This window comes from Rhodnius prolixus, unplaced genomic scaffold (genome assembly GCF_049639745.1).
Source record: "Rhodnius prolixus isolate KJV_2025 unplaced genomic scaffold, Rpr scaffold_5, whole genome shotgun sequence".
NCBI lineage: Eukaryota > Metazoa > Arthropoda > Insecta > Hemiptera > Reduviidae > Rhodnius > Rhodnius prolixus.
In genome coordinates, this window is record NW_027411624.1 from 33270240 (window position 1) to 33285740 (window position 15501).

Sequence of the window (15501 nt, forward strand, 5' to 3'; positions counted from 1 at the left end):
TAGAAGCCAAGCTCCAGTGAGAGGAGTTCAGAATACAGTAGGCTGTGGTGTAAAGGGTGTACAGCTTCACGTGTGCAGAATACTTATCTCGCAACTGCCTTAGTATACTTATTACTTCACAGGCGGCCAGATGTCTCTTCTGATGCTTCAATCTTCCTCTTCGTATGAATATCTTAATAAGACTCGTGTCTTGACTAGATAATCCTCGACATGACAGTCTTGTACATCACCTAGCTCCCGCCAATCTTGTACAATCTCCACATACATACATCTCTTTAGAAATTCACATGAATCCAGATAGTTTCTTCAGTAATTTTTTAAATTATGCAAGTTTGATAAATTTTGTAGAATAGAATAGAGAAGCCATGGTTGCTTTGTTTTACATGAATTATGTAAATTTGAAATGGGCTGGCCCAATAAGAACTTGATGACTATCTTAATGGATTGCATATGTTTACAAGTTAACTCCGAGGCAGCGTTGCTCGATCTTTTTTCCACGAGTGGCACATTTCTGTATTTCATTCAATCAACCTAAAGAAAAACGATGATTATAACAGTAAAAGAAGGATGTGCGGAAGTCACAGTGTCATGGACTTATACCCTGGGATAATCGCCAGGGGGTTTCGAAATTCCTGAAGAAGTGATTAGCAGCCAAATTTACTTCCTTCTCAACTTTCTGAGTGGATAATTAGATCAACGCCCGATTGCTCGAGACACATAAAATGTTCTAATCAATTATGAATAGGGCAACCTAATACAATAATCTCTTGTACAGGATATTGATCCCACAAATTACTGGCGGATCTTCCAGCATAGTTTCAAGGGGTAAGACCAGGTATAGATGAATACCCTAAGGAGCAGATACTTCACTAAGTAATCTATGTTAATCTAATAGGTTGGCGAAGCGGAAACAAATTTGAGAAATGTGCACTAGATGTGCATTGTGAGTTAATGGTTTTGAATATTGACTTTAAAGTTAAGTTGGGTGAACTAATAGGCCATCACTATGATAGGCTAGAGAGGCGCTACAAGGCTTTATAAGGCAACACGCAGCGGCATGGCATATCTCCAACGGTACATTACTGAGTTACAAGCACACCATTGTTAGAATTACTTCTAGTTTCTGTAACATTAGTGTAAAGTTACTTCACTTGCCTTATTACTACCAACACAAGCACACCGATGTCATACCTATTACAAAGCAGTTTCAACGTCATTTCTCTTAACTACACTTGATAAAGCGCTATTTTCAATGTCTTATACGCCAATAACAGTTAACTATTAATTACACTGAAACTCGTTAGATAAGAATAACTTGTAATTAGATGAGCTGGAAACTGATATACAGTTCCCATTTTAAATAGGCCACATTAATGAGAACAATAAAGAAGTGTTTTCTTGAATTCCTAATGTTCTATTATACAATAAAAAGTGTTTAAATCAATCTAAGTCACTTCATTCAGAAAAATTCAGTTACTATTTTCGGCAATCGCTAAATAATGAGTCATTATTTTAAAAATAATCAAATCTAATATAAGAAGCACAATGCAAAGACTGCCACCAAAAATATATAGGTGAAACATAGCAGTGTTAAAAAGAAAAACTGTGCTTAGCAAGACACAAAACCAAAACAGAACACCACAGCACAGAGAATCGTTACATTTCCGATTTCCAAAACACAAAGATGCTGAAATCGGAGACAGACAAACACACAGAAAAGTCCCAGAATTGATTTACATCTCAAAGACTGAAAATAGTCTAAATTTTAAAACTGACACGAACAATCTAAACAACATTAAAGTCAAATTATTACCTAATACTTAAAAAAAGCATGTTTTTGGGAGGGGGGACACGTTGGCAACATTGGCCTGTTTACAAACCCAAACAATTAAAACCGACCTCAGTTCAAAAGCAGAACGGGCAGAAGACACACACCAACCTCAAGTAAAAAGTATTACAATGTCAATAGCGTAAGTGATTAATTTTTTTTTAAACTAATTGTTTACATCAAATCAATCAACTCCTACTGGACAGTTTTAATTTGTACCACAATCCTGAAGATAGCCTATAACTAGGTCGAAAACTCGACAAAAATACAAAATAACGACTGAAATTAGAAATAAAAATATATTTACACTCTGATCAGCTTTATTACCATTGCTGAAGAAGGATATATCCTCTCTAGAGGCATTGCTGGTAAGGAGATAGGGAGAGGTTATCAACCCTAACAGCCAGCTGCCCCGGGTTTGAGGGGCTTCCTAGGCGAGGACGAAGAATTAACATTATTCTTTTAGATTCTTTTCATTTGGAAGCAATCCTTTTTCATTACAGAATATCTTGGAGGTTAATGGACTAGGAATGGATTTGCTAGCGCAGTGATTGGTGATGCCGGATTACTAGCTCCTACCGCTTTTTCTAGAAGTTCCCTGCAGAAAACGAGAGGGGTTCTTCAGGTTTCAGCTTTCTTAACCCGAAGCTCTGCTTAAGTAAAACGAAATGGAAATCCATAGCAATAAATAACAACAATGGTGTGCAAAAATTTCTCACAATTTTTGAAAATAGATCATCTGTAGTGCTGCACGAGAAACGAGACCGAGACCGAGACGAGACTTGAGCAACCGAGACCGAGATCGAGACATGATATATATCTCGTCGAGAAATCTCGGTCTCGTCTCGGTTTTTCAAATATTAATTTTTAGCTACAAAATTATAAAATTGTGTTCTTTATTAATAAATAATCATTACGGGTATTGAATTAATTATTAAAAGATACAATTTTATTATATATGTTCAATATTACTACATCTATTTGACTTCGAATTACATAAGTAAAGTAAGCAAAGTAAAGTAATCGCCTATTTTTTCAGGCGGGGTTTTACGTCCAACTACCAATTAGGTGTCGCGGACGGAGGCGACTAGCAAACATACTTTACTGTAAATTTCTTCTACTAACCATTAAATAAAATCCAAGGCCTAAGACCGGGAATCGAACCCAGTACCACAATGCACATTAGCTTCGCAGGTCACGCACCGCTCGGCTACCGTAGCGCCCCCTTCGCATTACCTAATTTTTACATAAATTCACTAAATTTACTATTCATATCATTCATTCATTCAATTTCATAAATTTCACTATTGATAATCTAATACTTTGAACTTTGATATTATTTGAATTATATTTTAGAATTTTGGAATTAGTGAATTTGAAAAAAAAGACTTATCTATGCACCTAAAAAATATTGCCACAAATTTTCGTTTTTAAGATACACTTTGCCCAAGCATTGATACATAAAAGAGCTTTTACTGAGTCAGAAGTTAGAGAAGATCTTCTATTGGTCATTATCATCGCAGCTTGCGAAAATAATCTTTCCGATGGCACTGAAGTTGCACAGATACTAAAAATATCTCTCGCCATTCTAGACAAATTTTTGAAGGAATTCTCAAGTGTTTTCCACCATTCTAAAATGTCAACATCTACTGGTGCTTGGTCTAATTTGGTGTAATTAATTATTTCTGCCTTCCATGCTTCGGTGATATTTGCTGATTTTTGAGCAAATGGTGCAAAAATATTGATGCAGTCGTCGTCGTCGTCGTCAAAAGGTGAATCATCAGATTCTTTATCTTCACCAACAGCCATAACTAATGGAGCGGGAAGTTTGTTGGGAGGTGTATTTTTTATTTCACGAATCGACTTTGATATAGGAGGCAGATATGTTATTTGGGTCTTTCATTTGGCGCGTTTTTAACATCTTTTTGAAATTATAAAGATATATAACAGTAATAGTAACATATGATGCATTGAAGTGTAAGTAGTTGTCTTCTTTTACACACATTTTCATTACCAATATATAAATTAAAATATTTATTAGAAAATAATAACATTTTTTGAAAAGATTATTAATAGCAAACCGCTTTTAATACTTAAACAAAAATTCAAAAAAAAAACGAGACCGAGACCGAGATTTGAGCGACCGAGACCGAGATCGAGACTGCATAAAGTCTCGCCTCGTCTCGGTCTCGTGCAGCACTAATCATCTGTAATAATCGGGAAAATTTGTGGTGTACCGCGGGCAGAAAAGTAGCAAATTTTCTTCAAGCGATTACTTATTTTTTTCTTCATTTTTAAAAACAATCCGAAGTATAACTAGAAATAAGAGCACATTTTTAATATTAATATTATTTAAAAAAAAGGAACTGATTCTTATAAAATAATTTATTCAAAAAATGTTTAGAATAGGGCACTTACAATGTATTAGCCGTACTTATTAATGGATATGTTAAAGTTGGACCCAAGTACTCAGGAAGGCATTAAGCGAAGGGGAGTTTTCAAAGTAATTCTCTTTAACAGAAGTTTAGTAATGGCTCTGGAAGTTTGGTTAATATGCAGGGATTACATACATCGCTGGAATTAGGGATTTAGCTCGGATTTGAATAAAAAATTAGCTAAATGTCCTTAATGGACTTATGGAAGTCCCATGAAATTAATTAGATTTTTATATTGATCATTACATCAAGAACACATCATTTATTACGGTATAAGAAACCAAATACATAAGAATTATTAGATTAAGAATACGAAGTTTGATTCCATAGTAACTTCATGGATTTTAAAACCGAGAGAATTGATTTATTCAAACCATTATGATTACTCGAAACAAATGAAACCAAGCTTTGTGTAATTAGAATGAAAAAGAAGACACAACATACACTAGTGGAATAATTTGGAACAAGTCTACGCTCAGAAATAGGAATATCTAGGTTCCGTGACCGTAAATTATTGAACTAAGGATTAAAGATTGGGCGAGAAATCGGTCAAATAAAAACATCAACTCGTCTTTTTGCCAACGTTATAGTTGTACAAAAAAACCCAACAGTTTTCTGTAACTCAACCAACCCGCGTAGCCACGCCCTGAAGAAGACAATAAATTTGTCGAAACGTTAGCCAAAAAGGCGAGTTATTGTTCTTATTTGGACCGTTTCCTCGCCAAACTTGAATCCTTAGCCCAGAAATGGGTCTCATTTTTCATAGGTTTTGTTTTTGTTTCCAAAAATTTTAATTATTGTGTTTTTTGAAGGAACGTTTTTCCATTTTTAATTATGTAATTTGGTTTTTCTTTAATTTTCTGTATTTCTGCTTAAAGCACTAAGAATTTCATGAAATAAATCAACGAAGGCTGTAAAAACTAAAAATATTGTATTATTTAATCGATAACGACTACATCGATTCCCTTTAAACTTTATAGTCTATTTACCCATATAAATGCTCATCACTTTTATTTGAAACGTTTTTATTTGAATTAGGTAGTAAAGAATGCAACAATAGTGAAACCATTAAATTACAGCGAGTCTATCCTTATAAAAGGGGGTCACAATTAAGGAAGCAATAACGTCGATAAAAACAAAGGTTCATCTTTAAAAATAAAAAACAATAACTTTGGGGTGATATTACCAGTAATAAGTAGAAGGCGAAGAAATGTAGACGGCAGAGATCAAAGAATGGAAATTCTCTGGCAAGAACCTAGAGCGTGAGGAGAGAGTTTTTAAGGCCAAGGAAGAACGGAGAGATCTTTACCGGTAACATGGTGGAAGAAGTAGGATATATATATATATATATACATAGGTGGCTGACATAGGCCAGCTGCATAGACTCAGGCGAGACAGGGAAGTGTGTGGTAATGTGGCAGGTCCAATGTGCAGCCTCTAGAACTTCTACATCTTACAGATGGTTATAATGGACTTAGTAATCCCACCCTACAACTGTTTGGCCAGTCTTAGTGATATCCTCCAGAAGCACTAAGTACTTACAAACATCTCTCCTCTCCTGTGACAGGTCCTGTACATGTGCATCATCATGAAACATATCATCCTCAAGCTACTACATGTTTTTCCCACATGAAACACATCTCTTGCAAGAGTTTATCTCTTTATTTCCACTTCCTGTAGATGCAGGAAAAATATGGCATCCCGTTAGACTTTCTAGGATGCGTTTTTATTTTAAACATTCATTCAAAAATGAGTTTAGTATTAACGTCAATTGTACGAGAATGAGAGAAATTAATGTAAACTTAGCTAACATAAAGTGTTGCAAATATAACAACTTTTGCTTGAATTGGCTGATCATTACTCGTCTAAGTTTTCATTTTATTTTTTTGATAACTTTTTAGAAATCTACAACTGCTAATGCAACAAGTGAAAAGATGACTGGACAAGCGACATGAGAAGAGTCCATTATCCATCGGTGGCTCTCCAATTCGAGGTCATTAATATCAATAAAGTGTCGGAAAACCTTTGCAATAAATGCAGAATATAAATCTGATTTTATTCAGGCTGAATATAAATTTTATTAAGGTAGTCATTAGATAATGAATATAAAATAATGGAATTGTAAAAATAATCATTTAATCAGAGACTAAATGATTGAAAAGAAATATAATAAAATATTAACTGTTTCAATCTCCTTAAATATGAATCCAATAATGAAAATGGTTCTCAACAAAGTTGACTAAGTCTAAGTAGACAGAAGTTTGAGGAGCAGAAGTGGTGGGAGGAAAAAAATGAATTAAGTAAAGTTTCAAGAAGAAGGACTAAAGGTATTGTGAAGGGCTTTAAAAGAAATTCTAAAAGTATACGAAAAGTGGATAAAAAAAAATAGAGACAGCAAAAAGAAAGTCTGGTAATGAATATCTGGTCCCCGATATCTTCTGAAGAGTGTAACTAACCTGCCAAAGAATCACCAATGAAGAAGGGGGTTGGTAGCCAGACTTTGGCAAGAGAAGAAGAGGAAAGGGAAAAAAATTGAGACAGATTATAAGAAGTAGAAGAAAGTACAATGACTGTTGTAAAGTAGAAGAAGGAAGACACCAAATAACTTCCGATTTAAGTGCTCGAAGGAAGTCCTTCTTTATTTCTTTTTCTTTTATTTAGAAATCCACTTCAGTTTGGGGGGAGGCCGCTGGTAATAAATATGAAGAGAGCATTCAATCACTTGCTGTCAACCATAATTGATTCTTTTTTTTTATATATTAACAGACTCAAAAAATTTAAATTCTTATTCCCGTGCAGTGATTGGTGAAACAGGAAAATCTAGGCCCAGACTTCCCCCAGAACAATCCTAGTTAACTTCCTCCAGTTGTGAACTTTCTAGGTAAGAATGGTTGCTATGCAACTGAAAAACTGCAACTTCAGAGCAGCATTCGACGTGCAAAAATGCTAAACTTTAAACTTGAAAAAAACATTATGACGCTATTGCCTAGTAAGAGATGCAGCTTTTGAAAGCTTATGATCCCCTCCAAAAAAAGGTTTCTAATTTAAACTCAGTGCGACCTGTACAGTAACCACTATCTCACCCCAAAATCCCACTTTACGGACGGATTACTTTCAAAACTGTACAGGACCTTCTTGTCTTTTCGCATCAACCTGATCATGCGGATTTACCCCAAGCCAGGATATCTTAAGACTTTTAGCTGCCCATTACTGTGTTTCATCCTTTGCCAATTTACCACAGCATAGTGTTCTTTTTTACCTCCAATCTCTCATCTCTTGAGTCCTGGCTTTTGAAAGAACAAAATGAAATGAACGTTGGTAAATGCGAAAATATACCGTTTGCTATAATTAATTACCAGGTTTTACCGGTCTGAGGCCCCAAAAAAAGGTAGAAAAGCTGTTTTAAATTCTTCATCCCATTTACATCATTGGAACCTGTATTCCTCTTGTTGATCATGTATGTTATCTTAAACTATACCAAGACAAGAGACACCATCATACCTGACTAAAACTTAACAAAATGCAATCACTTTACCGACTTCTCTCTCTCTTAGATAAATTGGTTACTGCGCTACCTCAAGACTCCTTAAATATTACCAATATTTTGCACATTTCGAAGTTTGTAGAAACCCTATTAAAGTAAGTATTGTGTGAACGTTTACACCAGAACTTTATCGATCCAGTTCTGGGTCTATAATTTATTCTTGTAGCCAACCTAGAAGTGGCTGATGTCTAGAAATGCTTACACCTTCATTTGCTTTTGCTTTTTCCTTTTTCTTTTTATATTAACGTTCACTCTAATTTATGGGTAACAAATCATTTATGGACGTTCAACAACATGGCACTTAATTTAAAGGTTATATCACAGGCAAAAATTTAACGAGAGAATCGTTAGTTTAGTAAGGAAGCAAAGGGAGGTTTTGCGGATGGAGGTGAAATCTGAGATAAAGGGGACGGCGACTGGAAATGTGGGCAGATATTATTCATGCATACAAATCAAGTGTAAAACTGGCGGAGCCCCTCCTAAATACAGAGCGGTTAGTTGCCGATAGTTACTGTCGTCTTCATTCTAGCTGTGCCGCCTCCAGTCAGCATGCCAGATATAATCACCCTGTTCCTTTCGACTCGCTAATTACTTGCCACGTCCTCCAAGCCAAGCCACAACTTGCTCTGCTACCGTTTCTCCATAGGCCACTCTTCTACCGCTCTGCTGCCATTCCTTTCTCCAGCAAGACAGTGTAATCAGTGTCGCCTGCTACTCTACTTCCTGCTGCTTTTCGCTAAATATATCCTCACTCTCCCTGTTTAAATGTTCATCAAACAAAGTCCTTTCTCACCCTCGTCTTGTGCTGTAATGTTGGAAGATTCTAATTTTTTCTTCCCCCAACTCTCTTCTTCTGCATACTGTTCCGTTGTTCTGCCCGAAGGAACAATATTCATTCCTAGCTCTCTACTATTAAAAAGAAGAAATTGGTGTGACCACTCTCACGACATCCTTATTCTTATGGTAATATCTCACAAATTTTCTTCAACTGCGAACATTTGAATCATTTTTCATTCCTACCAACATTAAAAACTTTATAACCTTACTTTACAACACTGAATTTTAACCTTACAAGGCAGTCTATTCTGACGCTACCCCGAGAGCAGCTCTTTCACGATTTTTTTTTGTATATACAACAATCCCTATATGTGGTTTATTTTATTTATTGGGACAAGGAGCAGGTTTTCTTTCCCTAGGCACCGCCAAGAACCCAGAGGCATATTGGTACATCTCCTAGGTCAGGGGGTCTTAAACCTGGGTTCTGCGGAACGCTAGGGTTCTCTGGAAAATTGTCAGAGATTCCGCAAGTGATCACTATTTGTTTAGTCGAAACGCACGTAAAATGGAAATCACCTATACAAGGAAATTTTTATGTAGGAACGAGGTAGAGGACTGACTTATTAAAATTTGAGTAGAAAAAAAGCTGTGATAAACTATTTTGTCTGCTACTTAAACATGAGGTTCCTTCAAGAAAGACCATGCACTCCAAGGGCTCCTAAAAGTGTAAAAGGTTGAAGACCCCTGCCCTAGGTAAACTAGTTGGTAAATCCTACTAAATTCCCTTCTAGGTCTAGATTCTTAATCACCAGTAAGAGAAGTTCTTCAGCCAACAGGCTGAGTATCCCCTAGATAAAATATGGACGAAAAGGGTTCGCCAATCATACATTCATGATGACATGTCTACCGCCACGTCTTTATTCGACAGTAATGGCTGTTAGTTAAAATGATCCTTCTTTAAACTTTTGGCCCATATTACGAGCATCTAATTTATTTTAATGAATGAAAAACTTTTGTAGAAATTAGACAAGGGGAATAAAAAAAAAAAGTCATTCATTAAGTTTGGCACTTTGGTTTGCTTTCATTCTAGTATAACCTAATTCAAATTAGGCGAACAACTAATTCCAAAATTAACAAACCTGGTTATAACAATAGCTTTCAATGAATTATTAGAAGTTTGGAGTAATTATTACGCATATTAGGCAACCATCTTTAAATTAACAAAAGTAATACTTCTATCAAAATTAACATCAAATTGAACAATAAATCAATTATATTTAGAAAATTGATTATTTTAATCAAAATTCATTGGTTACCTAAATAACTTATATAAAATTAATAATCACTGAAGCATGATTGAACAGTAACTGACGCCATTAGATTCATTCATAAGTAATCGAAGAGGAAAACATGCAAATAATGTTATCATTAATTAATTCTCAAGTTAATTGATTTCTACAAAATAGAATTTACCTAAATAGTACTCAGATGTATATAAGTAAGAATTGGACCACAAATTTGGTCATTTCACGGAGGTATCTATATCAGAATACAGAGATTCAAAATTATTTACAATATATATAATGTATTGTTATAATGTAAGAAAGAAAATTATATTATGCTTCTTATCTATTTACTGTCCATGTTTGTTTCAGATTTACTTTGATAAATAACAAAAAAAATCTATAGTTGGTTGTAGATGGGTAGTATAATTCCTAGACATTATAATAGAGTCTAATTACAGAATATCTAATTTAGGTAAGAAAAATATTATTACTGGCAATATTTATTTGCTGTGCTAACTGTAATCGTTGGTACGAATACAATGAAATTGAAGAAGACCGTAGTAAAAAGAACTTAAATTTGGGCAGTCGAATATACTGTGGCAAAAAACTGGATGAAATAGTTAGCTATCACTGTAAAGGAATCTACAATGAACGATTTAAACGAAGTGACGACAAAAATAGGAAGAAAATTTTAGAAAAATCTGGTATTTGAGATCATATATTTATTGATTTATCTTTATTGAACTGTACAGATTACTTTACTTAGTCGACTGCAATCTCTGTCCAGTTTTCTGTTCACAAAATTTGTTTTCAATTTCAGAGATATTAAATAAAAAGGATTCATTAACGCCAAGTTCATTTCCATTCACTGACAAGAAATCAGCAATGAATATGTTGACAAGGAAAAAACGAGACAGTTTGAGGAATGAATGTTGCAGAAAAGCGTGTTCTGTCTCGGAGATTCTCTCCTACTGTGGGAAATGATGATGGTAGAAAACGCAAAGAAAACTCAAGAAAATGTAATGAATAAATAATAACCCTGTGGCAATGAAAATTATATCAATAAAAGGAGTTTTGTTTTGTTTTTTGTTTTTATAGTAAACTGCATTTTTAATGCACCCTCATTCTTTTATCTTTGATTTCAAACTAAGCGCCTGCCGATTGGTGCATAAGTAATTACAAGCGTAATTAATGGTAGGTTATTTTAAGTTAAAAATCACTAAAGCAGAATTTAGCTCAGAAAAAAAATTAGAATTCGTTGTGAATTTGACATTTAAAGTTCATAATAACTGCAATAGAAAGCAATCTACGAGTATGCACACAAGAAGGCAAATAATGAGCATCATAAGCTAAGATCATAGCCTATAACACCATTATCAGATCCATCATCAAATATGTCAGCGAAACGTGGGTTGGATTAGCAAAGAAAACGAAAAAAATCCTCAGGATTTGGGAGAAGGGGAAATATTTAAGAAAGATATTTGTGGCCGAAAAGCCCGTGAATAGAGTTTGGGAAATAAGAAAGAATCTAGAACTGTTTGGAGAATCAGACATGGTCGCCCAATAGGGGAGAAGATTGATATGGTTGGGACAAGTAGAGAGGGATGCCTGCGGGGAGAATACCCAGAATGCAGAAGAATTCGAGGGCGCTCTCGACTTAGATGGCTGGATGGAGATGATGGCGCCTTAACCAGTTAAGCGTGGAATTTAGTTTAAAAAGAAAAAAAAAAAAACCACAGTGTGCGGAATTAAAATCAAGACAATGACGTGTATACACGTGTCGAACGCAACAGGGCAAAACAACCAAAAGTTTACAACGTCATAATATAGTCACTGCAAGCGACTTTTTCTGCAATCTCTCTGGGGGGGCTTACAGATTACAGAGCATTCTGTGCTCATTCAAAATCTTACATCGCTTCACGTATGCATTGCTCTAGTTAACTAGAGACGCAAGAGCTTTTACAAAGGAAGAAAAGAGCTTTGAATTCTGTGCAAAATGAAATCATGCTCGTACTGAGGTCTGAACCTCTATCTAAAAGGTAAAAGCGGCATTGCACAAGGGTTTGTGAGCTTCTATTTGTGTGCGTAATTCCCCAATCTCTAATGCGGAGACCAAACATGTACCAACCAGTTATCATTTAGCTGGCTCCTATTTTATGGGTCAGTTTATTTAATAACTTTTGAAATTTTGTAATAGAGAATGCAATGAAATCGGAATGGAGTTTCTGATGACAACTAAATATTTGGTAGGTGTAATTTCTTTTTAGACCAGAAAGATACTCAAATATCAAATTTTTTACAGAAAAGTTGGCGTTTTTTTTATTGATAAAAGAGATTGGAAAGGCAAAAAACTTTATATTCTAATAAAATTTTGTATGTATATACAGGGTGTTCATTTTAAGACGGCTCAAATGCATTTCATGCTTAAACGGTTAATCTGAGCAAAAAATGGTAGAGGCAAAATTTGTTGCCCGTCACCTCTAGTTTCACAATATGTGACTTGATTTTAGATTTCTGCCCGCATACGCGGCTGACGCGCGATGAAAAGTGAGGGTTCGCAGTTGACCCCTATTTTCATATAAACAGTTTTAAAGAGTATACAAAGTTATGAAAGAAACCGGAAACCGCAATTCGATATTTTTAAAATTAAAGGTGCTAGGCAATTTCAAAATCCGGTATTTATTAATCATATTTCAATTTTTTTAACTTGTTATCAAAGAGAAAGAAGAGCACGCGATAGGTCATTTTTATGTACTTTTTCATCCCCTTTCTACTGAAAATATTGCCAAGGCAGTAAAGCTAGTATTTTTCTTAATATCGGGAAATAAGTCGTTTTCCGAGTAATTTTTCTAAGTAAAATCAAATGTTAAGAGCTTTAGATGTTCTCAAGCATACACAAAATGGCTAAAAATTAATTTTACATCTGTTACAAACAAGAAGGTTTAATAATTATTTGATAATTTTGGGAGAGTTGCGTTTAATTACCAAAAAAAATTGGAAACCTCCTGCCACATATTTAAGTGTTCAATATCTTTCATGTAAAGGATCAATCTTATTCCTTAATTTATCAAATAATGCACTTTTGCTGCTTTTGCAGCATGAACTGTGTCTTGAAAGTGCCTCCTCAGACTCGCAAGCCAGGTTAGCCAGGAGGTTATCAACTGCTCTCTGTATCTGAGGAGGCACCTTTACAGTACATGCTTCACAAGTTGAGTAAAGTGCATTATTTGATAAATTAAGGAATAAGATTGATCCTTTACATGAAAGATAATAATCACTTAAATATGTGGCAGGAGGTTTCCAATTTTTTTGGTAATTAAACGCAACTCTCCTAAAATTAACAAAAATTATTAAACATTCTTGTTTGTAACAGATGTAAAATTAATTTTTAGCCATTTTGTGTATGCTTGAGAACATGTAAATCTCGCAACATTTGATTTTTCTTAGAAAAATCACTCGGAAAACGACTTATTTCCCAATATTAAGAAAAATACTAGCTTTACTGCCTTGGCAATATTTTTAGTAGAAAGGGGATAAAAAAAATACATAAAAATGACCTGTCGCGTGCTCTTTTTTCTCTTTGATAAGAAGTTAAAAAATTGAAATATGATTAATAAATACCAGATTTTGAAATGGCCTAGCACCTTTAATTTTGAAGATATCGAATTGGGGTTTCCGGTTTCTTTTATAACTTTTTATACTCTTTAAAAGTGTGTACATGAAAATGGGGGTCAACTGCAAACCCACACTTTTCATCGCGCGTCAGTCGCGTATGCGGGCAAAAATCTAATAATAAGTCACATATTCTGAAACTAGAGGCGACGGGCAACAAATGTTTCCTCTACCATTTTTCGCTCAGATTAACCATTTAAGCATGAAATGCATTTGAGCCGTCTTAAAATGAACACCCTGTATAATAGTGTAATTGCATTAATTCCATAAATATTATTTACAGTATAATTACATAAAATAAATCAAATTAAATTAAATTGTTCATCTATTTTTTTATCTAGAGAAATTCTAAGCAAAATTATGAACAAAATATTCGTAGATTATGGAGGAAACCAATTAAATAAAATTGAATAGTCCAAATCATGGGTGTATTAAATTCTTCCATCCACATAAACTGACCATAACATAATCTCCTCTTATTAATTACGTAATTAAAAACATCTGTGGCTTTTAAAATCTATAAATAAACTGCATACACAAATATTAAATTATTTTAAAATATTTCTAAAACTAATTGAAACCAGATTACTAATCACTAAAATCTCCCAAGCCGTTTGAGATACGGGTCAGCTTCCACGGATTGTTTATTAAAAAAGCGCTCTCATCTTTGGTGAGCATGAGCTTCTTTCCAGATCAAAAACTCCGTAGTGTAAATTTCCGAAGCTAAGAATGTACAAAACCTTTCACTAATACTATGGTGCCCCTCAAATCAGCACTGTTATCATTTTCTTCATGTTAGAACTGTTTCTGTTCCGTTCGCTCAATGTTCTTGGGCTTATGTTTAATATATTATCGTCCAGATGGGTATCCCAAAATAAACCTTAAATACTCTTAATATATGACTTAATTAAAAAAAAATGAAATAAATAAATGAAACCGTAGATATATGGAAATCAATGAAAAATAAACTCTTCATCCTATTCTAATATATTTACGAAGTAAGCGAGCACTTTGCGATTCATTTTATAGCTAATTAAATCTAAAAGAACTTGACTGATGATGTTTTATTACACATCAATTAATTTTAATATAATTAATATTATGTCCATACAATGTTTGTAATAATTGCAATAAACAGCGTACTGTCATTAAAGTTAATGTTTGCATCATCTCCCCCAGGTACAGATCTGAATTCATTTTATTCACATAACATAATTAAATTCATCTATAAATTCATTCTGTTGCTAAAACAGAAACTGTTAAATTATGGAAGATGAACCACTAATTACAATAATTGTGTACTAACTACTAACTACATTTATGGTTTGTAAATGATTGTAGCTGGCAAAATGCACGTTAGTTTTATAGATGTCGATGTTACATGGGGTGAAATTATGTTGCTTTAATTAACGGAGCTCATTACTTAGTCAAATATCGTTCAAATTTACATATTGGAGATGGATTCTGTGCAATGGTTATGATCAAAGACTTGTAAATAAGAAATCTCAGTTGGGGGGTCCCACGTGTTGGATAAATTTTTCCATTCTCTTCAAAATTATTAAGATCGTGTAGATTTTCATTTAGATTTTTTCACCAGTAATATTTTCTTTTGAAGTCTTTTGGGTTCCAAAAACGTGTTTAGTAAAAACTAGGGTGACTAAGAGAAGATTAACTCAAAATTTAACAAAATCGTTGAAAGTATTAATTTAATATTTGGAATATGAGGTGCCATTTGATCTGCTAATAAAATAACTTTAAGACAATTCACTTAATTAACCAAACGTACCCTATTTTACTTCGTTCAATTTAGAATTACCGACTTTTAATTGAAACATACGAAGTGTGGTTATTAAATAACGAGACTGATGCTACTACAGAAGAACTATGCATGCGCCAAATCTTAACGGCCGACAGCTGTGCAGCGTAAAGCCTTTTCTTTCGAGAAGTTCACGTGTTTTT

At 34.2% G+C, this 15501-nt stretch overlaps 1 protein-coding gene and 1 long non-coding RNA gene across 2 annotated transcripts in view; one reads left to right on the top strand and one right to left on the bottom strand.

Moving 5' to 3' along the window:
• The window catches only part of twin (CCR4-NOT transcription complex subunit 6-like twin), a 350187-nt gene that overhangs the window by 138815 nt on the left and 195871 nt on the right, over positions 1-15501 (bottom strand). The window lies entirely within an intron of this gene.
• Positions 1829-2530, top strand: LOC141458506 (uncharacterized). The gene is made up of 2 exons (XR_012461028.1): positions 1829-1970; positions 2332-2530. It is a non-coding gene; the product is annotated as an uncharacterized lncRNA (long non-coding RNA).